The sequence below is a fragment of the Ursus maritimus genome, unplaced genomic scaffold, assembly GCF_017311325.1.
Source record: "Ursus maritimus isolate PB19 unplaced genomic scaffold, ASM1731132v1 scaffold_8, whole genome shotgun sequence".
NCBI lineage: Eukaryota > Metazoa > Chordata > Mammalia > Carnivora > Ursidae > Ursus > Ursus maritimus.
The window spans coordinates 41,420,902-41,448,076 of record NW_024426996.1 but is presented as its reverse complement, the minus strand read 5'-3'; the positions used below and the strand labels follow the sequence as shown (position 1 = coordinate 41,448,076).

The 27,175-nt window shown below is 43.4% G+C and overlaps 1 protein-coding gene across 2 annotated transcripts in view; it reads right to left on the bottom strand.

Annotated features, from left to right (window-relative positions):
• LNX1 (ligand of numb-protein X 1) overlaps positions 1-27,175 on the bottom strand; it is a 181,309-nt gene that overhangs the window by 117,567 nt on the left and 36,567 nt on the right. Inside the window, exons 1-2 of one of the 2 annotated variants that reach the window (XM_040624995.1) lie at positions 6,305-6,373; positions 4,364-4,491 (exon numbers count right to left, since the gene is read on the bottom strand). The gene's annotated coding sequence lies outside the window, so the exon portion shown is untranslated. Of the gene's footprint in view, positions 1-4,363; positions 4,492-6,304; positions 6,374-27,175 lie in introns of those variants that run through there. The other variant, XM_008701476.2, reaches the window with a different exon arrangement.

The window sequence follows — 27,175 nt, the reverse complement described above, 5'->3', positions numbered from 1 at the left end:
TGTTTATTTATATCACAGAATCCTCCTGCCACAGGTCTGCAGAAGCCCGGGCCTTTCGCCGGGCAGCCACCCTACCCTGGAGCTCTGAGATAAACAAGATCATCCTTGTTAACAGGTTTTCTTTCTAAACCTTTGGGGGCCTTTCGGGAAATCTGTTTTTCTCAAAGAGTCTTTGGCCCTCCCCTGACTACTGTTTCCATCATTACTATGTCCAAACTGTAGCATGACCTGAGAAGTCGAACGGTAACCGATAGAATAATTGTTTCTGCTACAGGTTCACCTCGGAGACAGTTTGGGGTCAGTTCCAGACCACCCCAATAAAGCGGGTATCGCAAGAAAGCGGCTATGATAATCAAGTGAGTCAGGTGACTGTTTTGGTTCCCCGGTGTGTATAAAAGTTTACACGCTACTGGGGGCGCCTGGGTGCGCAGTCATTAAGCGTCTGCCTTCGGCTCAGGGCGTGATCCCGGCGTTCTGGGATCCAGCCCCGCATCAGGCTCCTCCGCTGGGAGCCTGCTTCTTCCTCTCCCACTCCCCCTGCTTGTGTTCCCTCTCTCGCTGGCTGTCTCTCTCTCTGTCAAATAAATAAATAAAATCTAAAAAAAAAAACAAAAAAAAAAAACAAAGTCTACACGCTCCCGCAGTCTATTAATAGTGTGCCATAGCATCATGTCTAAGCAAGTGAGGTACGTGCCTAATTTAAAAATCCCCTATTGCTAAAAAATGCTAACCATCCTCTGAGCTTCCGGTGAGTCATCATCACTGAGCACAGATCACCGTAACACATACAAGAGTAATGAAAAGTTTGAAATACTGTGAGGATTGCCAAAATGTGACACGGCGACATGAAGGAACAAATGCTGTGGGGTAAATGGCATTGATTGACAGACGTGCTGGAGGCAGGCTCGCCACACTCTTCGGTTTGTAAAAAATGCAGTGTCTGCAAAATGCCATTAGGCCAAGTATGCCCGCACGTAACTAGAGCTGTGCCTGTACTAGTCTAACAAGGGTCACCCTTATTGAACACCTGCTCTATCGTATACCAGGCACCTTCCATGAAACCATTCCAGTGATTCCTCAGAACGGCACGGGTTTGGGAAGTCGTCCACGTTGCAGATGACGCCAAGTGAGACAAAGAGGCACTAAGAGACTTATGTCAATTACATGGCGGAACCGGGTCTCGACCCCAGATCTGTCTGATTCTACCCTCCTTCAAAAAAATACTACTAGCAAGAGCTCGCATTGTACCCGGTCATATTCTAAGCACTTTAGACATTTCACTCATTTCCTCCTCATAATAAGCCTATTTTACAGCTGAGGCAAAGCGGGGTTCAATCGCCTCTACAGGTCACGCTGCTAGCATAAGGGAGCGCTGGCTTTTGAAAACAGGCAATCTGATGGCAGAGGCCAAACCGCTAGTCTAAAGCACTAGCACTATTCCACTGCGAACTCAGTAAGACCAGTATTTCCCAGTGAGGCATCGTCCACTCCCCTGCAGGCAGTCCGACTTACTCCCCTCGGTCTGCAGCCCACCTAGCTTCTGCTAGAGGACCAGGCTGGGTGTGCACACTGCTGTAGCATCCCTCTTTTGGGAAAAAGTAAATAAATAAGGAAACTGATGGGCAGGGAGGCTGAGGTTCTTCCCCAGGACCCCCTAAGCACGCAGTAGTAGGGTCGAGGTTACGAACCCCTGTCCTCAATCTGCTCGTGAATGATGAAAACTTCCCTTAGCTTTTCCGGGTAGGGTGAGACTTAGAGGAGCCTGGGAACACTTCTGCTCTTACGCAATGACTCAAGGTCATCCAACGGCACGGGACAGTCCATGAGTGAGGCAACCGTCTCTAAGGAAGCCACAGGCCCCCTTCCCTAGTGCAGTGCGGGCTCCCAGCCTCCTCCTCGTCCTGGTGACTTGGCGTGGCAGCTCACCAGGCTGAGGCCAAGGGTGTTTATCTTCAAGATTGGAGGAAACCAAGCACCCCGTCCGCAATTGAAAGCAGAAAGGGCCGCCTGCCAAGTCAAATTACGGCAAAGGACAACGGGACATTTCCCCCGCAGGCCTGCAGAGGACCACATTCGGCGGGTCTGCTGTGGCCTGAGAGCTTCGCAGCAGGAACGGCAGGAGGAAGAGCAGCGGCCAGCAGCTCCTACGCAGGTCTGCGACCTGGCAGAGACCGATCTGCCTGGCTTGTGTGACATAGTTTAAGCATTCTCCTGCCTCCTGCCTGTTTTCGTTCTCTAAACTGTTCACGTTGGAGTTACTTATGTACAATTAATAACCATCACAAGGACTATCAGGGTTCCTAATGCTGACAACCACAGAAGATCTTTTATCTCGGTAGGGTCAGACCATCTCTGCCAAGCACGCAGGAAAACTCCTTCAAGAACGACGGCGCCTTTCTTTGGCGCCCATGTAGCCCCAGACACTGGCCGCCTGATGCTCTCAACATGCTACCTCGTTTACCTCTCATGATCACTCTGTATCATAGGGACTGTCTCCTGTTTCACTGATGAAGACACTGAGGGTCTGAGAGGTTGAGTAACTTGCTCATGAATGTAAATGGAAGACGTTGTATGTTTTCCAACCAGGCCCTATTTATTGCCGCTTGAACCAAGAGGTGAAGTTACTACAGGCAGGGAACCACTGTGGGTCTTTCAGCCCTTTGGACAAGACGTGGGTGTAAATTATCCAAGAGACCAAATACATTCCACAGAACCTGACTCTGGGTTCCAGTCTCTGTAATTTCTTTCCTTTCTTCTATCTGGGGGCACAGCATCCACGGCTTTGTTCCTTTAGTAACGAGGGACCCTGACATACAGTGATGAAATGATACATTTGATCCTAGCTTCGCTACTGTGCAAAGAGCTAACAGACCGTGGTAATCCAGAGGGAATGCTTCTTGTGGAGAGGTTTGTGACTTTAAAGACACATTTCTCTCCAGAAAGATTCAGGATCAAAGAGATCTTTTTCTTTCTTCTGCTGACAAAGCTCTGAATCGAGTGAGAAAACTAGTAAAGGACAGCTTCATAGCCACCATCCAAACACACCACTCGGGGGAAAAGAACAGACAAAGGTCAGGGAGAGAACTCTACAAGCCTCCAAGGAGGGAGAGAGAAATTGGCAACATGGCCAGGGCAGATTCCCAGTGGTGAGAAGCACCGGTCTGAGACAAAACTTTTCTCAGCTTGTGTCAATTTTTCCTCATTGACATGCACCTTGAATTTCCGGGTGGATGAATGCGAGTGTAACTCCTAACAGGCTATTCCTTTGCAAAGATGTTTGCGAACTGCCATCTCAGAAAAGTAACTGATGAGGGAATCCGGATTGAAATGTCCCCTGGCTGGTTCATTTCTCCCTCCACGGTTTCCAGCTCATCCCAGCAGGGGACTGGGTTTATTTTCTTTTCCCTAACGACCATGCTGGCTGTAGAGTATGGCTCTTGGGCTGTCAAGAACAGAAGTAGTACAGGCTGGGGGATCAGGATTAAGAAAACACAAATGGATCCTAGAGGTAAAATTACTTCCAAAAAAAAAAAAGTCAGGTCCTGGCAGAACAATCTCTTCAGTATATTTGCTATTAAAAGAGAAAAAAAAAAAAGTGGAAGAATTGGAAAAAAAAGTCCGACCCAAAGTTACATTCATTCTTGTGAAGCACGGAGGAAATAATCTTTACTTTAACCAAAGGTCAGCAGGCAGCCGGTCCAGGTCTGGATGTAAACAGTTCTAATCCGAACTGCAAAGTGGTTTTTAAGACTGTCAACAAAGAACAAAGAAAACAGTAGACTTTTTCAGGGAAGAAGGAGAGAAGAAAATGAGAGCAAGGCTTCCGAGGAGGGCAGCAGAAGTTACCCGTCTGAGAACCAGACTTCTGGGGGGAAAAATGCAAGGTCATCTCACAGATTCAGATGGAAGTGGGCTCTGATGAGACAAACGCAGAGAAGTAAGGCCAAATAAGGCAAATGAGGCAAAAATAAGGCAACTCTGAATTCATTCGGCGCTGGCCTCCCAACCCCCATTAAACGGGCTGAACAGGTCTGAACCTTTCAGTTTCAAAAAAGTCTCCCCTGCACTCCACTCCAGGGTTAAAAAAAAAAAAAATCAGATCAACTTCCCAGACAAGCAGAGGCTGGCTTAATGATTAAGAGAAACAAAAAGGATTAAATATCTGGCCTGGGAGAATTTTCCTGTGCAACCAAATGTCAAAGGCATCTCTCTGCTCTTCCCTCTCAAAAGGGCTTCTTCCTATGGGAAAAACACCCGGGCTAAGCCATTCAGTTTTTATTTTCTCATTCAAATTCCTCATTCAGATCCCTTAGAGGCCAGGGGTCTACATGCCAAAAGAGAAAAATGGAGGGTTTCAACTCACCTTTTCCAGTGTGTGTCCGGTTCTCTCAAGGCAGCCGCAGCCCCAAAGTTCCCATGCCTTGTGGGTGAATCCAGCGGCTCCTGGGGCTGCCGGAGCAGTGACCAGGCTCGACCTTGGTGCACAGGTGCCTAAGGAAGGAGGAGGGCATTGGTTGGTCGAGAGCAGGAAACGTGTGACATCACAGGAGCCTCATAGATAAAACATTTCTGGGACCTTAGCTATTGAAAGAGTCAGTATAGGTCCCGCCCACCTGTCATTTACCTGAATACCTGCGAGCAGGTAGGTGGCGTCTCTGTGCGGACAAATGAATCAGTTAGAGCAATTTGCCCGTTGGAATTTACTTTCTTTCCTGAGCACAGCACGTGTCCAGCCCCGTGGACAGATCTGAACCTACAAGCCGGGTGGCTTCGGCGGCCCCCTCCTCCCACCCCTTCCCAAATAGCTGCCTATAAAAGAGTTAAAAAGGAAATTTAAACACGGAGACAGTGTTTGGGGGGCGTAAGAAAAAAGGAGTGTGAAGATCTATCGACTGCTTGGAAAATATTGGAGAGTTCCCCTCAAATGCCGCTCTGAATGGCATCCCTTTGAATGCCAAGTGCTTCTCTGTTCCGATATTAAAAATTGGAGGTGATGTTTCAAATTTATTAATTTTTTTAAAAATCTAAGCAGGATACTAGTTGGCAGTTTCAAAGTCGAGTTTTCACATACTTTTTCCCTACACCCCCCCCAACCGGGTGGGAGGACAGCGTTTTAATTCCATATTGAGGAGTTTGTAAAACTCCGGCTGTTCCTTCCACGGCTTGCGGGGCAGTTAGTCACATGGCGCTGACAGTTCCCTCTAAGCCTGCAATTAGGAGCAATTTAAATGATTCAGATTTGAATGATCGTACAGTAATAAGGTGGCTTTGTCTGCTGAGTTACAGCCAGGAAGAAGGAGTCAGAATTATTTCTGTCCCAAGTGTGGTGTGTGACCCTGGACAAGTCACGGCGCTGCTTCAGCTCTTCCCGCAGGAAAAGTCGGTAACGCCAGAGTTCAGCAGCTGGGAGCTATTATGACTGACTCTTAAACCCTTTGGCATCTTCCAGAGGATTGTAAACAACTCCCTTCATTGTATTTAAAAGCTGTGTATTTCTGTGGTTCCCGTCCAGCATCTCCCGACCATTCATTCATTCTCTGGAATGTGCTACCTGGGGAAATTGTGGGTTCTTCCTCCCAGGAGATGGCCTGCTTGCCCAGAGACACATTTTTTTTCCCTTGAAGAAAAAAAAATGTGGATATTCCTATACCCGCCGCCCCGCTATTCTGTGTCCCTCTTCTGATCCAGGAAACCCTTTTGTTCCACGCGTTCTAACTTTGTACTGCTTTAGCGGTTTTGGTCGGTGCGTGGGTAGGTAGGTTGGCGTCTTGGTTGGGGGAGGGGTGGAGGGAGGGGACTCAATGAGAGGGGGAGGGGGAGAAGAGGGAAGGAAGGAAGTCTTGATTCTGTTCTCTTGGCCTCACCTTTGGGCGCAGCCAGTCATCCTATACCTTCTAAAACGGCCGGGGAGGGAAGGAGGAGAAATTGTAGTCAAGGGCATGGGGTGCAGGGCCCGCTCTGGACACCTCACTAGGAGGAGGGCTGGCTCCTTTCCCCCAGCCGTCTCAGACGGCTCTATACCACCTTCCCCACCTGGGATCTGGGTGTACTTTGAAGAGAATGAAAAGCTTTAAAAAAAAAAATCCCCATTCACGTTTTCATGCAATAGAAACTAAGGTTGGCTGGCGCCTCCTTTAGTGTTAGCAACAACAGAAGAGGCAAACCCTTTTCCATGCGGGTCATTCAGCAAAAGGACTAGTCCCCAGCTTATACTCAACTGAGAAACATCAGCAAAGCAAAGGCTTCTCCTTCATTTGGACAGGGTGTCCCCTGGGCCCTGAGAAGGGCAGGGCAAGCAACCAACCTGCTGAATCATCTAGAAGGCCGAACCTCCAGCCGTCTTGAGGCCACCTGCCTTCTGTATGTGTCAGTCATGCCTCATCTTTTTCTAGGGCCTCCAAGTCTGTCCTGGGAGGGTGGAATCACAGACAGATTTTGGTTGGTTGGTTGGTTGGTTGGTCGGTTGGTGTTTTGGTGGGGGAGCTGTGAGGTGGGTTTAAGAATTGGTAGGAAGTGACAGTGCATAAGCTTTATCCAAAGGCCTCCAGGCCATGGGGCTTCACTTGGTGTATTCACAGACACTCGGCCTTCTGCATATATGGCCTGATGAATAAAAAATTAAGAACAAGAGTTGAAGCAGGAGTGGAATTCACTCCCTGGTGTGGTTGTATAAACGAAGAGAAAGAGAACAACAGTAGATGTAGTTCACACAGTCAGCCATCCTACGTGAGACACATCCTGGTACTCCTAGATTTAGAACAATCTCTAAAGGTTAACAAAAATCAGTATGGGCTTCTGCCCCATTAGGCTGTTGCATTATTAAGGAAGTGATATTTCTCAAGTATTGGTGAAAAGATAAAAGTAATAAACACAAAGGCTGACATTGAATAAGTGCGTGGTGGTGGCTCCAAGTACCGTTTACAAGAGCCCTAAACACTAGGTACCATTTGCACTTAAAGTGAGAAAACTAGGGCATAGGAAGGCTGAGAATTTACTTAAGGGCAGCCCAGCCAGCAAGCAGCAGGCCCAGAGTAGTTTTAACCAGTGGAAAGAAGGGGAGGAGGGTTTCTGATCTCATGCTCCCCAGGCAACTTCTTGGACACTAATGAAACTTCTTACCCATCCTCTATTAGGAAGGAAGTATCTTGTGGAAGTAGCCCTGCGGGGTGTAAGTTTCTGGGAAGGAGTGTCTTCAGTTGCAAATGAATTATTAATCTGGTTTATACATAGACTATATATGTATAGAACATATGCACAGATGCATATATTTATACATACAGTTATGAGAAAACACACCCTGAATACATCACTTAAAATCATCTTTTGGAATCCCGTCAAACCAACCCCAGGAGTGGAAGATCAACTTGAGGGGCCCCTTTAGAATGATCAGTTGTAAGTCTCAATGACATCTTTTATGGTTATTTCTCTCTGTAACTTCAACAGTCTATCCCTTCAAAATCTGAACCTCTATTAGGACAGCCATAAGAACACGGAACTCCCTACAATTGGATAATATGAGACAAGGTAAAATTGAGTTCCAGTACAAACCACGGCCATGATGGACAGTTGAGACTGGGTTGGCAAATACTAAATACACACCGTTCCATTCTTTCTCCCCACACCAGACAGGGGAGGCACTAGTCCTTGCTGAAGGGCCATGGCGCCCTTTAGCTGAGAGGTAACCTCAGAATCTTCAAGATGGAAGTCCAAAGACAGTGTAGTTTCTATGCCTCGTTTCACAGAAGATGGAGGGATAATCAGGAAAGGAAAAGAGTGGTGTTGACAGGTTGGGGAAGACTTCATGGAGCATGTATGGGACCTTGATGGGTTGGCGAGATGGTGGGAAGGGCACATGGTTCCAGACGGGGTGGCAGTGTAGATGGAGGCAGGGATGATCACAGCCTGTGTGTGTTGGGGAGGAAGGGGTGGTGGGGGGCAGGGGGAGGCCCAGGAAGGGGATCCACAGCATGCTACGTTTAGACGGGTAAGGTGGGATCAGATCATGAAGACTCTCAAGGGCTGACTGTCTTACGTCTTCACGGTGCCGCTGGCTACTACTCTCATGATGGATACACAGCTTTTTTAATTGTGGGAAAAAAAACAGGAAGAAGGAAATTCAGCATCTTGAGCACAGAGTAATTTATTAAGAGCGACAGTGTTTTAAGAGACCAACCGAAAAATAGACTCTTATATACAGCACACAGACTGGAGGCTGCCAGAGGGGAGGTGTGTGTGTGTCGGGGGTGAAGGAGGTGAAATAGATAAAGGGGATCAGAAGTACACTTCTCTAGAAAAAACAGAGTGACCATGTTTTCAGCGTGGAGCTGAATTTCCAGGAGATGCCATTTCGGCTACCTTCCGATCATCGCTCTCTTTAGAGGCACGCCTCCTTCGCAGTCGGTGTATCCCGTAAGCATGGTCGTCTGGAGGGACAGGTGGAACGCATTAGAAATCTCTCTGAGCTCAAGGTTGGGCCTGTCCTCGTTAACCAGCCGGCTCACTTGGGCTTTTTGATTAGTTTGAATTCTTTTATGTATCTTGACAGGGAAATCTAAAGGGGGAAAGGAGATCTGTTTTCAAAGCTCTTTCCTTCTAGATCGACACAATGAACGTTGGCGTTCTCAAGGATTCCTCCTGGCAATGAACCTATTGCTAAGACCGTGCCTCGTGATTTGTCAGAATTACTTTGCCCCTGTTTGCTTCCTTTTTTTTTTTATGGCATATTTGTAGAGTTGTCTCAGATGACTAAATGCCACAACAAAACATAGTCCACATGATTTTAATAAACACATCTCGAGACAAAGCCACTTTGGCTGAAAGTACTCAGCATTATGAGATAGAATTGCTGTATACATTCCATCATCTTGGCCTCAGTTTTTTTTTTAAACTAGCTTAGCCCCAAATCTTTCATTGGTTAATGACAAGTGCTTAGCATGATGCAAATAAGCAGATCCCACAAGGGCAATTATGGAAAATAATAGTAATAATCACAACTCTCAGCTGCTGTGATAGATGCCGTCTGGCTCTGTGTATGGGGAGGAGATTCTGGTTCTCTCAAGAAACTCATGGCCTGTGTATTGCCTGGTGTGCAGACGAGCTTCTAGGAGCAGACACTTCTCTCCTTTGTGCGCTCTTTGGGGGAGAGGGAGTACCTCAGTTATTGGACTTGGCACCTGTTTTGTGAACCTGGCACATACTTGTGGCCGGCACTCTCTGCTTTTGTGCACACACAGAAGGGCTCACTGCTGCGGTCTCTGTAATTATCACAAGGCAGGTATTCCACAAATGTAAATATCTTTATGTTCACATGACTCCACTCCTGCATAAACCAGGTGGGTTAATCCATGTTTTGGGGACAGTTGTCACTATTTTGGAGGTTGTCATGTCTTTGTTTCTTTATTGGTTCCTTCTTATGCAGCTATAACGATTGACCCGATGCCATACGCCAAAGATATAAAATATCTCTTTTCCTTTTTAACTTTGGCCTCATGCTAAGGGCTTCCACGTCCTTGTAGATGACCCCTCCGGCATCCTCGACCTCCTCAACTAAGAGCATATTTACCTCTGCTCCTCTTAAGCTGCTGGTTCTTTTTCTTTTTTTAAGATTTTGTTTATTCATTTGAGACAGAGAGAGAGAGAGAGCGAGCATGAGCAGGGGGAGAGGCAGAAGCTGACTCCCCACTGAGCTTGGAACCGTTGAGCCGGGAACCCAACATGGGGCTCCATCCCAGGACCTGGATATCATGACCTGAGCTGAAGGCAGACACTTAACCATCTGAGCCACCCAGGCCCCCCTAAGTTGCCGGGTCTGAGGGTCATGCCTTGGATCTTCTTATCACCTCCAAATCTTCCATTGCAAAAATATCCGAGGAAGCCATTCTCTGCTGTGTTCTCAACCATTCTGGTTTTTCACTGCCTTCCTCAAACTTTGCCTTCTTCTCTGCATTGACTGTGGTCCTTGGGGCCTGGAGGCTGCCCCAGAATAACTGTCCCATACTGTTTTCACTTCCAGCTTACCTGGCCCCGATTCCACTTCCTTGCCAGCATCTTCGACTGCCTAGTGACCTGCTGGGACCGTGGTGCTAGCCTTCTCTCTTCCCATAAGCCTGAAGCCTGGTGCCACTATTTAGGGATGTCCTACAGTGCCTGCTGTACTCGTCACTCTCCTTGGCACTCCTGGTTGGTGTCTCTTCCTTCCCTCTCGGTGGTGACCCCACCTTCAGTTCATTCTCCTTGCCTGGCCCTCAGGCTGTTCATGATCTAGCCCCTGTCTGCCTATCAAAACTCATCAACATCTTATCTTTCCCATCCATAGAACACCGTCCACCTTCCAGACCTGGGGTTCCCCGAGTCCCTGTGTCAAAGAGGAGCACTGCCTCACACCCCCATTTCCACAGGAAAGTAGTTTCCAAAGTAAGCCCTGACCAGCTCTACACTTTACTCACTCCACCTCTGGGAGTCCTGACTGGAAAGTGGGAAAGAACAACCAGGTAAGCTCAGCTTTCTCACCCCTTTCCTGTCTTGGGAGTGAGCCAGACTTTCCCTTGCTCTGAGTCTTTTCTGGGCAGATTTCTGTCTAAGAAACTGCAACACCCAAGTCTGCCCTGTCCCAGGGTCTTCAAGCTCTGTTTTCCCTTGTTCCAGCTGTTGGTCTCCACATTAGCCATTACCATTTAAAAGCTGGTATCTTTGACTCCATAATTATTCTTTTGAATTTTTCTCAAATTATCCCAAACCCAGATGGGAAAGAGGCACTGTTTACCATGGTTCTCCTTAGATACTCAAATACCTGACTGCCTCTGGTTCTCATAGCAATCAGCGTCTCTCACTTCAAGGCTCTTACCATGTGATGCCCCCCCCCCAACACTTACTGTGCATTGACTGACAGTATGCACTTTATCTGTGTTCTCTTACAGGATCCTGGCAGAAATCTCAGGAACTAACTGTACTTAACAGATGAAGAAACTAAGTCTCTGAGAGGTGATGTAACTTGTCTGACATGCCCAGCTGACTACAGGCAGACCTGAGACTCAGGTACGACTCCTCCCTCAGCCTGGGAAACTCCTCCTCCACCTGCAGGGCTCAGCTCAAACGCCATCTCCTTCACAGAACCTTCCATGACCTCCCCGGGTCTGTGCCTGCCTCGTGCTCGCCACACACTCTACTTCAGCAAGTATTTCACGGATTGCCATTTTTAAAAGACCATCTCCTCTCTAGACAGCCAGGTAGGGAACACAGATTTTCGTAGACCCTCAGGACTCAGCCCAGTGCCAGGAAGGAACTTAGCCCAATGCCTGTGATAAATATTAGTTAAAAGAACTAAAGATGAATACAAGACAAGGGGAGGCAGAGGCGATAGAGAAACTCAGGTCAAGTTAAATCTTGAGGTTCCCCTTCCCTCTCCCAGCACTCTGGGCCTGTTGACTTGGGAAAGGGAGCTGATTTTATCCCATTGAATGTTACAGTAATGCTACATTCTAGATATTCATTACTCACTCATTTATTCTTTCACTCACTTATTCAACAAATTTATTAAATACCACTAATATGCAAGTCGATATCAAGGATAAGAAGTATCTATTTTCAGGAACTCATAGTCAAAGGAAAAGTAGGGTTTAAGACCAATGATTAAACAATCAAAGGTGGAAATTGCCATAATAGAGGAGTGGCACAGGTGCAAGTGCATGAAGGATGGGATGGGCTTGTTTCTTCTTGTTTAAAGGCTCCAAGTTGTTAAAAACACTTGCCTGAGTTTGCCCAGCTAGTAAATGGCAGGGCCAATACTGGAGTGTAGTCTTCTTGATTTTAGGGCTCATCATCTTCCCAGGTGCCTGCACAGCCTCATCCTGGCCCTTAGCTCTGTAGGGGACCTGTAAGAACAGGATCCTAACCTGCTTCTAGATTCTAAGTGTGTCACCCCAGAGAATCTGCCTCTTACATCTTACAGCTCTACGGTCTTCACATTGTAGGGGTAGGTTCTCTGAGAGGGTAGAAAGACTAAGTACTTCTCACTTGCGGTCTCAGAGTTTCATGACCACAGTCAGAATTGCTGGCACCTTGGGAAGAATCTGAAAAAGACCCATTCTCTGCAGGTGACGGAAACATCTGTAGATATTGACGTCTGTAGAATTGAAATTCCTTGAAGGTGGAGTTAATCTACTTCAGTAAACTATTCTTAAAGATCCCCACCTCAAACCTCATAAGCTTTTGAAGCATCTGGTTTAATTTAATTTCCTTTTAATTCCATTTTCTGTGCCGTCAGACCTCAGTGGAAAACAAATTACCATTTCCTCACCACAGCCTTCCAATATATTTGCTGTCTTTTCTGCTGTCATATAGAGTCCAGGCCCAAGGGCCTGACCTTTTCAAACTTTTTCCTGAGAGAGTTGAAAATTCATAATAACTAATAACATAAAGTGACTTACAGATACACACACAAAAAAATGTCCCAGCGAGATGGAGTGGAAAAGGCAAAATCAAGAGGGGAGTCATGTTGCTGGGCTCCTCAGGTGTGATAAGTGCAGAAGAAGCCAACTTTCTCGGTGGGGAAGTACTTCGCTTCTTAATGAACTTTCCCTTCCGTCCAAGAAAGGACAGGTCCTCAAAAATGGGGACCATTGCCAAGAAGCCTGTCCTTCAGTTCTCCTAAGTCAAAGAATATAGGAAAGAGAATATCATGAAGACCACTCACCATAAAAGAGGAGACAGCCTCTTGGTCAGATTCTGACTAACAGAGTCTCAGCAAAGGAAAGTTCATTTGACTTTTCTCGAATCATGAGCAGATGAAGGCACTCCTTTTCAGCTTGGATGATGAACCTGGATGGGTGCTTCTCAGGCCTTTCTTAGAGCTGAGTTCCATGGCGACCTGTCACTCTTCCATGACAAGGTGCCTGGAGTAAACAAGGGTAGACTTCTTGGTGGTCATGAAGCCACAGTGAGGTGGAGCAGTGGACCTGGGTTTGGAAGATGTGGAGGGACGGCTTCCCCATGTCCAGTTCTGGGGACTCTGCCCCACGAGCAGCCATCTCCTCCCAAAGTCAGCGTGGAAGCTGTACTTCCAGTCCAAAGTTTGCATAATCACAGAGTAATGAATACTTTAACCTAGTTCCTTTGCCAATTATGAGACCGTGGGGTGGTTATCATCATAGACCTTTTGTGGAGCCCCCATTACTGAGTAGCTCAACTAATCCTGAGTTGGAAATGTGGACTTCAGCTGCAGCTGAGGGGCCAAAGTAGAGGTAAGAGAGCAGGAAATCACTCCCCCTGGGACGTGAGAATGTCTGAGAAGAGGTCTGCATTTTGCATTCAAATCCATTCAGGCCAGTTCACTGAGCATTTATGGAGAGTTAAGAGCCAGGAGCAGTGTTATTAACCAGTCTGGGTAATAGAGGCCCTAGATTTCCAAGTTCCTTGTTTGTACTGTCTTAATTTGAGGCTTTGTCAATATCAGTGCTGGCCATCAGCTCAGGTGGCCGGGCTGGTTCTTCTGGTTCAGGTTGTCCCCCTGAAGTGGTGCAGTCCGTTTGGCAAGAGGAGAGGCCACCCTTCCAGTCCAATCCCACTTTCTCTGAGTTGCCCCAGGAGGTGGACTGGAAGTGCAGCTTTAACATACCCTGCCACAGGCATATTCACACCCCCATGTTAGGTGACTCTCACTAAGGTGTCTCCGCAGGGTGGCCAGTCCTTCTTGGTGATCTGGCCGCACCTGGATCAACACTGTTCATGTTCCGTCTGCCCATTACACTTGCAGCTGGACTACAGTGTGAGTGTGGCAGCAAGCCAGGTGTACTGGGAGCTGCTCTTCAGTGTCAGGGAGCTGCGAAGTTTTAGCAGAGGGACAGCAGTGGTGCCAGGATGTCCCTTCCCCATCTCTGCCCCTAGGGCCTGCTGCATGCACCAACTCATTTGAACTTGAAGTTAGAAGATCTGTGATGTTCCTGGTCTACCTTCAACCCGTTTCAAGGCAGCAAGGTATCTCCTCCAGGATAAAGAAACCAGCAATCACATGCCAGGGGTCGCTGACAGGTCAGTCCCAAGTGTCAGTCATCTCAAAGCCAAACTCTTTAAACTCATTACCATTATTTCTCCCTGTACCCCATCCTCTCCCCCACAAATCTACCCATTCTGTAGAATCTGTACCCCACCTATCCTCTTTACCCCTGCTTAAATGGCTGACTTCTGTTAGCACCATTGTCCTCCTCTAGAAATGATCACATGAGATTTCATAGACAAGCAAAAGTGGATCCTCATCAGGAAGTCTTAGGATTCTGCTAGTTGATGGAAAGAGGGACAGAATGAGAAACAAAAATCAGGGTCTGCCAATGTACATGCCAAAAGTTGGAAATGAAATTAACCTCTGCAGTGATCAGGGATAAATCCAAAGGTAACAAGTGATCTCTGCTGTCTATGATCTTTTTTTTTTTTTAAAGATTTTATTTATTTATTCGACGGAGATAGAGACAGCCAGCAAGAGAGGGAACACAAGCAGGGGGAGTGGGAGAGGAAGAAGCAGGCTCACAGCAGAAGAGCCTGATGTGGGGCTCGATCCCATAACACCGGGATCACGCCCTGAGCCGAAGGCAGACGCTCAACCGCTGTGCCACCCAGGTGCACCCTCTGCTGTCTATGATCTTGATACAGCCATTAGGGAGTTTGTCTGGGTCCTGGGAGAAACAGATGCCAAGATATGATGAAACATGCAAAGACTTTATTAGGGATAATACCTGTGTGGGTGACATAGGGCAGGAGCTGGAGAAAGGTTGGGTGAGCACATGAAGAAGTATAATAATGTCTTTGTTGAATGAATGCATGATGAACAAGGTTCAGTTTGGAAAGGGAAAGAGAAAAGAAACATTTGGACACAAAATGATGTGAATTAGCAAAGTTGCTACTGGGTTATAGGTAAGGCAGCTCTTCAGCTGGTATCCACCATGTGGCTGTACCAGGTATTTACTCCTGACATCTTGTCTGACTGGTCTGGTCTATTATTGGTTGATGCCTGTGCTGTACTGATTTTTAATATTTTGAAAATGACCTCTGGTTGCATGGGTTATCATACTGCCTGGAGTATTTGGCAATGGTTTCACAAATGGAAAATTTATTTCTGATGGCCTTTTCATTACAACCCAGGGCTATCATATGTATTAACAATTCTTATAGATGGTGGTGGTGCAGAAACAAAGGAACTGCCAAAATTCATTTGTTGTTCTGTGAATTTGTTGAAGGGCAGTTTACCAAATTTGTGGTATATTCATTCAAAGTTGCCAGTGAGCTGCTGGGTTTTGTTCTATTCTTCCTGGGAAAGAATGAATGTTACTCTTTCCCCATTGCCCCACTAAAAATACACTAGCAACTAAAGCTGGTGCACTTCTTATTTATTCTTTTATCATAAGCACAGTATCCCCTCTTTAAATAGGAAAATGTTTGAAGAAAAAATGAACTAAGACCATGAAAAGTGACCGGTCATTAAAGTTTTTACACTCACAAAATGCTGACCTAATGAGGGAAAACTGGTGAAATTTCCAGACTTAAAAGCCTGGTAGACAAGAGACAGAACCAGCAGAGCCCATGCCAATATGGAGTGTGGAGGCGGGAAGAAGCAAGAGAAAGTGACCCAGGAACTCACAGAGATTGGTGAGGACTGAATTCCCACAGGCAGTGGTATTGGGGTTCAGGCCAAGTTTAACTAGATCTCCAAAGAACACCTGATATCTGGAATATACTTAGACTATCTGGATTTGTTTGGTTTTTATAACAAAAAGTGAACTAAGAATATCAGTCTGAAGTCTGAGACAGAGTTAACTTGTCTTTCATATAATGAACTAGAAAGTAAATTCTCCTGGACTAAGGATTTATGCTCATGTCTGGGACGGGGTTGAACCTCTTGGGTGGGGATGGCAGGCTGTGGTCATCCCTTCTAAGAAAGAGTGATGCAAGGACAGGAAACTAGAAACAATGATACTATGAATGTATAGCATTGCAGGAGAAGTGACATGCTATCGTGTGTGCATTTAAATTCTCCTTCCAGGGGGCTCCTGGGTGGCTCAGTTGGTTAAGCATCCGACTCTTGATTTTGGCTCAGGTCATGATCTTGGGGTTGTGAGATCGAGCCCTGAGTGGGGGGGGGTCTCTGCTTGAGATTCTCTCTCTCCATCTCCCTCTGCCCCTCCCCCTGCTCTCTCTCTCGAAAAAATAAATAAATAAATATTTAAAATAAAAATAAACTCCCCTTCCAGATTAATGAAGTGGCTAATTTTCCAACATAGGGCACAAACTCTCTCTCAGAGTTCTAGTCATTGCTTCCATTCTCCTATGTGATAATGGCTCCACCCCTCCCATTGAAACACACACTCTTACTAGCACTGAGTATTGCACTATCTCTGTGCTCGCCTTTGGAATGGCCCCTTTAGGAAGCTGTTTTCGATGACCTGATATGACCATGACACCTGTTTCCTGCCCAGACTGCCACAGTGGCCCAAAGTCACACACAGCCCTCTTCCTTCTTCCGTGCACTGGGCCTGCAGGAAAGAATGGCTAAAATTCCCTGCCTCTTCTTGTGGCAGGCAAAGACAGAAATGAGATTAGGCTAGAGACCAGAAAATGCAAGAAATTCAGACTGGAATATCCTGCTTCTGAGAATGGTCAAACTTTTGAAAATTAGGAAAAAGAAAAAGGTTTTAAAAAATCAAATCCATAATAAGCAAATTAGAGAGAAGAAATAAGATTAAGTATGTCCACCATCATGTTAAATGAAGAACAAGGCATTTCCTTCCCATTTCTTCAAAACTGTGCATCCTCAGCCAAGTTACCAGTGATGTCCCTATTGCCTGATCCATGATGAGTCTCAACCCTAATCTACTGCTTCCCCCTTTTACCTCACTCCTACCACACTGGCTTCCTTGCTTTCCCTTGTACACGCCAAGTATACATCTATCTTACAACTTGGTATTGGCTATTCTTTCTTTCTGAAATACTCTTTCTCCAGATGTCCACATGGCCGGCTCCTTCCCTCCTTTAATTTTTACTCAAATGTCACCTTCTCAATAAGACCTATCATGACCATTCTATTTATAGTGACAAACCTCCCTGTTGCACTCCCAATCCTACCTACACTGCTCTTCTAGTTTATTCCATGGCATTTAGGACTTCCAAAATGCTTTGTTAATTGCTTATTCATTATGCATATTGTTTATTATCTGTCTGCTCCCATAGACTTTCTTGAGGGCAGGGATCTTTGTTTTATACACCAATGTCTAGAACCGAGTCCAGGCCATAGTAAGGTGCTCAATAAATATTTGCTGAATAAGTAAACACCAAGGCTTTCAAACAAAAAATTCAACTAAATGCTATTAAAGTGATGAAATAAGGGCAAAGTAGGGCGAATGCAGAGATGAAAAGGTCAGAAATAGGATACTAACATCAGCAAAAATGGAATTGAAATTTAAAATCATTAAACAAGGCAAAAAAAAAAATTCCGTCATGATAAAAGACACTTTTTATAAGAAGATATTACAGTCCAAAGCTACTTTGAATTAAACACCAAAGCATGCATCAAATATCAGACATCTAACTATGTAAAACAAGCATTATGAGAAACAGAACAACAACTTGATTTTTTAAAAAAATACAATTCTGATGGGTAACTTCAGGATGTCAGTAGAATGACTTTGGAATTGTGGCCACAAAATCAGACCAAAAGAGATATGCAAAATTAATGAGAGGTAATTTAATGATCTATTAAGAGTTGTTGAAAGAATATTAAAATAATTGAGAATAGAGCCAAACAACAACAAAGGTGAGCTGACTGTTAACCAGTGCTAAAATAACTTCTCCCTCCTCACAACCTCTGGCTGGTTTGCATTACTCAGCAGAGAGTTAAGGGAGAATCCAGGGAACCTGGATTATAAAATCACCGCAAGACTCGGGAGTCGCCATTAACTAGTGAAGTGGAAGCTGACAAGAGTTAAGGGCTATGCCCAGAACTGGATTAGCAAAACTCCTCCCATATTCTAGTGGTAGGTGGAGTCACAAGGCCCACTCAAATTTAAAGGGATGGAAAATTAGTTTCTAACTCTTGATGGAAAGTAGCAAGCTCACACTGAAAGCATACGGGATGGGAATTGGGTATGGTAGCCATTTTGGAAAATACAATCTACTTCAATAGATAGTTGGAATACTTAAGAAGAAAACTTAATATGTTATCTTTATACCACATAATTTATAGTGCAGTTGGAGATTTTAAGGAAATTTAATAAATTAAGTTATAAAAGTACCATAAAAAGGAACTGTATTTTTTGCTAGATTTACAGATTAAATAATAATATTTGTCAATTAAACTCAAAATTTCAGTTAATGGATTTCTCTTAAAATGTTAAAATCTGGAAAGAGCATCACTCACACCCTAAGAAAAAGTAGAATAATCTACATAATTATAACTGTTCTGGGGTCCATTAAAGAGCTGAGGTTGTAGGGCAACCAACTAGCCTGAAATCGAAGAAAAAACAGGCACCTCCAAGGAGAAATATAATACGAGTACTAGCTAATGTGAAGCAGAGTATGAAAGTAAGACAGATTTTCCATAAAAGCAGGTAAGAAGCCTCCTGCTAAAATTTGCAAAGAATTTCTAAAGTTAAGTTTGGGCTATCATGAAAGCATAGACATCCTGGCAGCAGCAGATTAAAGAGAATTCACATGCAATCACAGACCATACCAGGTGCTCATGAAAAATATTGGGGCAGCATAGAAGATGAGAGAAAGCCTTCCTAATGGTTCAGACCTGTGGAAGGAAGATGAGAAAGCAGACTTCTCAACAGAAACTATGAAAGCCACAGGGTATGGAGGAACACCTTTCAAATAATGAAAAGGAAATACTATAAACCCCCATTTCTATACTCAGTGAAAAGCCTTTCAAATGAAGGGAAATTAAGATTTTTTCCAATAATCAAAGACTGAAAGCATTCATTACCAATAGACAGGAACTACAGGAACTCTAAAAGGAAATTCTTTAGGCAGAAGCAATATGAGACAAAAACTTGGATTTACACATAAAGAAAAAAGGCAGGGCGCCTGGGTGGCACAGCGGTTAAGCGTCTGCCTTCGGCTCAGGGCATGATCCCAGAGTCCTGGGATCCAGCCCCACATCAGGCTCCTCGGCTAGGAGCCTGCTTCTTCCTCTCCCACTCCCCCTGCTTGTGTTCCCTCTCTCGCTGGCTGTCTCTCTTACTGTCAAATAAATAAATAAAATCTTAAAAAAAAAAAAAAGGCACCAGAAATGGCAAAAATAAATGGACTGTGGAAATCGGTATACTTAACACAATTTTGGGAGCACACAGACCTCTAATCTAATCTGATTTCACAGGCTACTTTATCTTGCCCAAACTGCCCTGAAGAAAACTTAGCCTTCCAAAATATAAGAATGGTTATTTATGTGTTATCTGGGGGAAAAGGCAACTTAGCTAAGGAAGAATGAGATTGGGACCAAGGTTATAAAAGGGCAAAATTTTTTATTTAAGTGTGGTCAAGTGGAAAAAAGTAAGTAGTGAGGATAAGAAAAACCCAAAAAATGAGATGAATATTGAAAGTATACAGTTAGGGGCACCTGGGTGGCTCAGTTGGTTAAGCGGCCAACCCTTGGTTTTGGCTCAGGTCATGATCTCAGGGTCCTGGGGTCGAGCCCCACACTGGGCTCCAGGCTCAGTGCTGAGTCTGCTTCAGATTCTCTCTCCCTCTGCCCACCCCCCACCCCTACTTCACTTGCTCTCTCTCAAATAAATAAGTAAAATCTTTAAAAATTAAAAAAATTTTAAAAAAGAATATACACAGTTTTAAAAAGCTAAGGACGTATTTTAAAACTTAACACTTTGATAATTTAAAATTTAATTAATAAGAAAGTAGCCCCAGAATAACGTTTTAACCCACAAGCCACCCTCAAAAGCACCACAAATTTTATATAAACTTGATATATCTCTTTGGACTGTTTTGGAAAATTCTGCAGAAAGAAAGCAGTAAGGACATAGATGAATTAAATAATTATTTTTATTTTTATAACAAGTTATATAGCACTTGCTATGTGCTAATTTTTATTTCAAATACTTTACAAATATAAAATAATGTAATCTTCATAAAAGCTCTATGAAGTAGACACCATTATCATTCATATCTTACAGATGTGCTCGCAGTCATATGGTAAAGTGAAGATTTGGAAGTAGACGTATATTCTCTGAAGTCTTTGCTTTCAAGCTCTATGCCACGCTGCCTCCCAATACCATCATTGGGCAAAACCCTACATTTCTGAATCCAGAGAATTTTCATATGTCTGTGAAACATTTATAAACCCTTAAACCTGGCTACAAAGAAAACTTCAGCTAGTTCAAAGAGTAAAAATATTAATGATTATGTGGTCTGATCCTAATTCACTAAATAAGAAAGAAAATGACCAAAAAATTGACTACTTGGAAATTAAGAAATACTTAGATGACATTTGGCTCAAAGAAGAAATTAAAGGGAAATCACTGACCATCTTGAAAGCTACAAAAAGGGGAACTTTATAATATACTCAAGGCTCTACGAAGATTGTATCAAAAATTTTATGGTCAAAATGTCCTTGTGAAAGAATGAAGATGAGAAATAAAGAAATTAAAACCACATTCTAAAAAATTATTTAAAAAAAAAACCCGAGTGATTAATAAAGTCAAAATCTTAAATTAATGAAGTAGAAAGAAAAACAGAATATGTAAATAAATTTAAAATCTTGTTATGTTAAAAATGTACACATTTACTAAATAAGCTTGATTTTTAAAAAGAAGAAAAAGCAAAATTATAAAAGTTCAGGAAGTAGAAAGAACAGATTAAAATGACTAAAAGTATTAAAAGGGAACATAATATGAAACTTTATGGCAGCAAATTTTAAAACTGGAAAAAACATTGGAAAAGAAGAGGAAAAACTATTTTTTTTGCAGATGACATGATTGTAAACCTAGAAAACCCAAAGGAATCTAGTAAAAAACTCCCAGAATTAAGAAGAGAATTTGGTAAAGTAGATGGATCTAAAACTACAAAAAACCAAAACAAAACATCAGTAGCTTTTCGTTACTCTGGCAATAAGAACAGGAATGGAAGAGATCCATTTAAAACAGTGAAAAAGAAACCCTTGTGAAATATTTAGAAATAGATACAACAAAAAAAGAGGAAATAAACAACAAAGTCATACTAAAGTATGTAAAAGGAGAAATGAAGAAATGGAAAGACGTACCAAATTCTTGGATGAGAAGACTGAATGCCATAAAAATTACCCCAAATTTCAACCGTGTGGGTATTTTTTGTGTTTGTTTTTGGCAATTGGGTAAAGTGAGCCTAAAGTTTCTACAGAAAAATAAATACCAAAGACGAGACAAGTAATTTGGGAAAAATAGAGATAGGGCAGGCTACTTCCTCCCCAGTTATTCAAACCATCTATGAGGCCATTATATTTAAGCCAGCAGCTTCCTGGATCCCAGTTCTGTAGCACATGCAAGAACACAGTACAAAAATATGAATGACAAAGACAAAGAAAAGCAAAACTCTTGTAAGAAAATCTGGTAGATTATACATATGATATTGTACAAGAAAACTTTTCTGATAAAAACTGAGAAGTCAGAAGTTACAAGAGAAAAGACAGATGTATTTAACAATAATAATTATAATTTTTAAGGCGAAAGTATTAAAATATCATTGTGACAGATTTGCAGAAATATATATAATGCAGATAATATATTTAATTTTCATAATATACAAAGATTGTAATTTGACAAGAGAAGCAAGAAAAAGCCAATAGGAAAATGGGTAAAGAATATGAATGGGTACTACACAGAAAAGCACGTCCAAATGCCAAGAAACGTGCCAATAGCCTCAAATTCACCACAAGGGAAAGGATTGCAAACTGAACTAACAATGAGATGTAAGACTGCCTAAAATTTAAAAGATCTGCAATACTTATCACTGGCAGGGCTGTAGGAAAGGGAGTATTTCATGCAGTGTGAATGGAATGAGAAAATGTTATAGCCGAAACGCTGGGTTGGTTCAGTCAGTTAAGCACCCTACTCTTGATTTCAGCTCAGGTCGTGATCTCGGGGTTGTGGAATTGAGCCCTGCATTGGGCTCTGTGCTGCGCATGGAGCCTGCTTGAGATTCTCTCTCTTCCTCTCTCTCTGCCCCTCTGCCCACCCCCTCTTAAAAAATTAATTTTTAAAAAATGCTATAACCTCTTGGGGAAGCAGTATGGTGATGCGTATTGAAATTTAAAATATTATACTCTTCAGGCCAGCTGTCCTTTTCCTGAGAACCTCTCAAGGAGAAACAAAGTCACCAGAACAAAAGGGTTCCTAGAAAGGTGTTTTTTGGAGGGTGAGGAGTTATTTTAGGTTTTTGGAGGGGTTTTGTTTGTTTGTTTGTTTGTTTGTTTGGGGTTGTTTTTTTGTGTTTTTGTTTTTTGTTTTTGCAAATTATTTGTAAAAGCTACAATGTGTTTCTAGGAATAGGGGAATGGCTAATAAGCTATGGAATAGCCATATGATGGAACCATGTAGCCATTCTTCTAGAAGAATGATTCAGAGATGTGCTGGGTGACAGGAAGAACTTCAGAAGGTGTTGTTGACGAGTAAAGCACAATGCAGGGGAAAAAATGTGTACCATGCGTACTATGGTTCTATTTTTGTAAAATAAACAATGATCAGAAAGCACTTGTATGTGTACGTGTGTGTATGCATGGGTATACTACTATACAGCTGTCGGTAAAAATGGGAAAGATACATATTAGACTATTAATATGAGTTATCTGGGTAGATGGGTGGGTTGGGAATCAGTGTGTGTGGAAGAGAAAAAGAGGCACCAAGCCAAAAAGGAGAAAACAAAAAGACCACCCACACATGACCACACACTTGTACCTATGCTGGAACTGAATCACATACGTGCATTTGTGAAAATGTATGTGTGCTGTTCAGATATAAAGAACTCATCGGGCCACTTTGAGGGTTTCTGCCTCACAGGTAACGTCTTCCAAGCCAGGAAAATTTGCTATTCCATTCGTATTTCTGCACCAACACATTCTCCAGGCAAGAGTTTCTGATTCTGGGATTCTCATATTTAATTCTAAGACTTCCCCTACATCACTTAGTATTCTTCTCAGAAATAGCACTCAGAAAGTCTCCAGCAACCTTCTGGAAATGGATATCCTTTGGTATTTCTACCTCTATCCTTTCTTGACTGCTGGGTTAACCTTTCTAAGTAACTCGGATCACACAATTCTGGGCAGAAGGTGAAGGGTTCCACCACGGGTACCTGGGAAAATGACCAATTCTTTAGATCATACATCTTCAAGTTAAAGACTTGTCTAAACCGTGAACTTCCTCAGGAGCCAATGTAAAGTAAGATACAAGAAGCCAAAGGCTAACTTGAGATACCTTTAGTCAGCCCACGCTGTTCACTGCTCACGACGCCCTCGTCCCCTTGTGTTTATAGAATGTTTACTGGTGTACATTCCACGCTCACATCTGTCTGCCTCCTTCAGCCTCCTTGTGCTGGGGCAATTTCCTTCACTTCAAAGGAAGCTCCAGGTGCAGGGAGGACTCTAGGGGTGTGGCCCTGCCTCGGAATCTGGCTCTTTGCTCTCCTAAAACATGTACTCTCTTCATCTTATCCCAAGTTGACTTTGGGAGCCATTCCTAAATTCATTCGTCTGTTTTGGACTCTGAGAGTGAGCCAGAAATGGAGTTCTCCTTTTTCTTCAAATCACTGACCCTAGTTTTGTCAAGACACTTCACACTGATTAACTGCAGAGAGAAACGGGAGGGATCAACAGGCCGCTGCAGAGAAAACGCCGCTATTTCAAGAGCGGTAAACAGGCTGCGGTAAGGCTTCTGTGATGACGGCCTCCAGTGAATTACGGAGAAATCTAAAAACTATTGTTTCAAGCTATTAGTATAGGTTTTTGAAAATTCAGCAGCAGTTCACTGATGCTGTGCAATGTGATACGCTTCTCCCAACACGAAGTAGGGACCATTTCTCTGAACCTGGCGGGGCTGGCCCTGGCCTCTGTGGGAGTTCCAGAGCCGAGGCACTGCGAGCCTCCGCAGCTTCCCCTCTTGCTCTCTTGGAACCTTGAGATGGCCGTGCCGCAAAGAAGCTCTGGCCAGCCTACGGGTGGATGAGAGGCCTCAGGAAGGGAAGGGGCTCTTGCCAATAGCCGGCCCCAACTCCCGGACACCTGAGTGAGGCTATCTCGGACCTTCCAGCTCAGGGAAGTCTCACAAGTGATCCCAGACAAAACCTGCAGAGGAATAGCTCGGCCAACCCCCAGAATTTCGAGAAATAATAAATGGTGGTTGTTTCAGTCACTGGGTTTGAAGTGGTTCATCATCTAGCAACGGTGGAAGCATATGGGGCCTGGACATTTTAATTCAGTATCTATCCTTTCTCTTTTCTAGTGTTCTGTGTATAGCAAGCCTCCTTCTCTTTTTTCTTCCCCCCCCCCCCGCCCCACCCCGCTAGAGATCTAGGAAAACACATTCCCTATATGGACACAAGAAATTCCTAAGTACTACACGCTTTACAAAGTTCGCAGGAGACAAGACTGCAAAGGCAGGCCCTGGGTCTTCCGCCTCCTCTTCAGGACCCTGCAGCCAGGACAGCACCGTAGGGCCAGTGGAAGATCAGCATATGTTGACCAAATTAAGTATTTCGTGGGACACCTGTTGCTGCTTTCATCTCATTTTCTTAGCACTTGCATGTGTCACAAAACGAATGGCTGGTTGGTTTGGCTTACCTGGCCAGAGCCTCAGATGTTCCTCTGTTGCCTCGCTTTTCCAAATAATAGTTCTCAAAGCTCCGAGCCTGGAAGTAGAGAGTATCTCCCCAGTGGGTGGAAGACTGGGTGTACTGGTCAAGAGGGTAGTGGTTACAGATATATCAGTGGCAGGGGCGGCCAGAGCAGCAGCTAATCGCTACGGCAGTCATTATAATAATCACTTTCCATGAATTAACTAATTTAGTCCATTAGTCATCACTTCCATAAGGAAACCGAGGCACAAATGTGTTCATTGATCTGCCCAAGCTAAGAGTTAAATGGCAGAGCCTTAGCTCTTAGCAAACACTCTGGCTCTAAAAGTGGCTAATTGTATAGTTACAGCTAAGGAATAGTTAAGGTTCAAATAGTCATTTAGACAAGTTACCTAACAAGAAATCACCTATAAATTATAATCTCCCAAGCTTTTAAATATCACTTGTTCTTCTCATTAGTCAAGAAACAAGTATTACTGAGAGCGTAATAGACGTCTGTGCTTGTACACGGAAAGTCATAAAACTATGAACCAATAAAAAAACATCAGATAAGAATCTTGGCTCTAAAGGTACTTACACTAAAGAGACCAGACTTATTCAATGGAATGACCAAAGAGTAGGACAAGATTAAAAAAGAGAGAGAGAGAGAGAGAGAGAGAACGCACGCAAAGGAGTTCTGAGACCTCACCTCTTACAAGCAAGAATCTGAATCATATTTCAAATCGTCCTCTCCCCTCAAAGCAAAACCACAGCTTTCTTTTTGGATGTCACAGCACTAAAAGACAGTTTAATAGGCCAGACTAACCTGTGTTAACAACTAGAATAATCTCAAAAAAGAAAATTTACTTTGGGATTTAAGATAATCAAAACTGATTACTTCTCAAGAGGCTTAGAAACCCAAAGCTGTAAACACAGCTGGGGAAACACTTGAATGTGGGTCCATAAAAACTCCAGTGAATAATCCATCCTTCTGCCTCATGACGTGGACACTACACCACACACGTGAACCTATAGGAGAGCAGTAAATATTTTTATACAACCTTGTTGGCGAATAGGAAAAAAAATGTCTAGAGCTGTGCCCACCCACATCTTCTACATGTGTAATGTAACTATCTTTCTTGTTTTATTGAAGTAAGGGCTGAAGGATTACATTCAGCCCAGGCACTAAATAGTAACACAGGGATGTGGTACGCCAAACCTACACAGACTGGACTTTTCTTCTGAAAATTTAGAGTGCCAATAGAATTATTTTTGATCGGTTGAAAAATAAATGTTCTACTATTGGTCATCCAATAGTCAACAGCAGCATTTGCTCTAATGTTCTCTATTAGAATAATTTTGACTTATCAAGACCTTTTTCTCCCAATGGAAGGACAGACATTTATATATTAACAATGATTATCTCTGGCAGTGAGCTTAGGAGGTTGGTTATTTATTTCTGTTTTTTGGCATTTGTGAAATTTTTCAAAATAACATAGTTTTTGTAATAAAAAGATATGATTTTTTTAAAAAAGCAATCAACCTACTTAACTTCCTCACGGCGGATATTCCTACACTATTTACATAATTTGCCCTTAACTACTGTGCTCGGTGCATTTAAAAACAATTTCCCTTCTAGGAGCATTCCTATGATCCGTTTTCACTTAAATCCAGAAATGCATGTCAAGGCTAAGAATATTTTGACACAGAACTTGAGTCTTGGAAAAAAGTCACTCTGAGCAGGAAAGAAATGATATCTTAAAAATTCCTTTTTCAGATGACTTGCTGTGTAGTTCATTAGCAAGAGACACAAAAAGTACTTTCTAAAATAATAATGATCCAGAACCTTGCTCTTTGACATAACAAGGCTCTGTTTTTGCAGGTGGCCTTCTAGTCAAAGAACAGAAACTGGAAGCATCCATTGAATTGCCCTGTTTACATGTGTTGAGTCATGCTAATGGAACAGAACTAATCAAGCCCAGGGTACAAAGCCCTTTATGTGAAGGAAAAGGACCGGCCTCAGATTCACTAACGTCCAGATGCAAACACTTTCACGGGCCTCTGCAAAGACACCGACCTGCTGTGGGTGACCTCGAAGGCAGAGCTGGACACGACACAGCGAGTGTGCGCCACAGACAGAATGTTAAGTTTTCTAGTGGCCACAGTTTAAAAAGTAAAAATAAATAGGTAAGTTCATTTTAACATTATATTTAACTATACATATCCCAAATAGTATCATTTCAATATTAAAAATGTGTTTAGGTAATATATGTTCTTTTTTTTTTTTTAACTAAGTTTTGAATTCCAGTCTGTATTTTCACTTACATCATAGCTCTCTTTGGACCAACTGCATTTCAAGAGCTCAAGAGCCACATGTGGCTAGTGG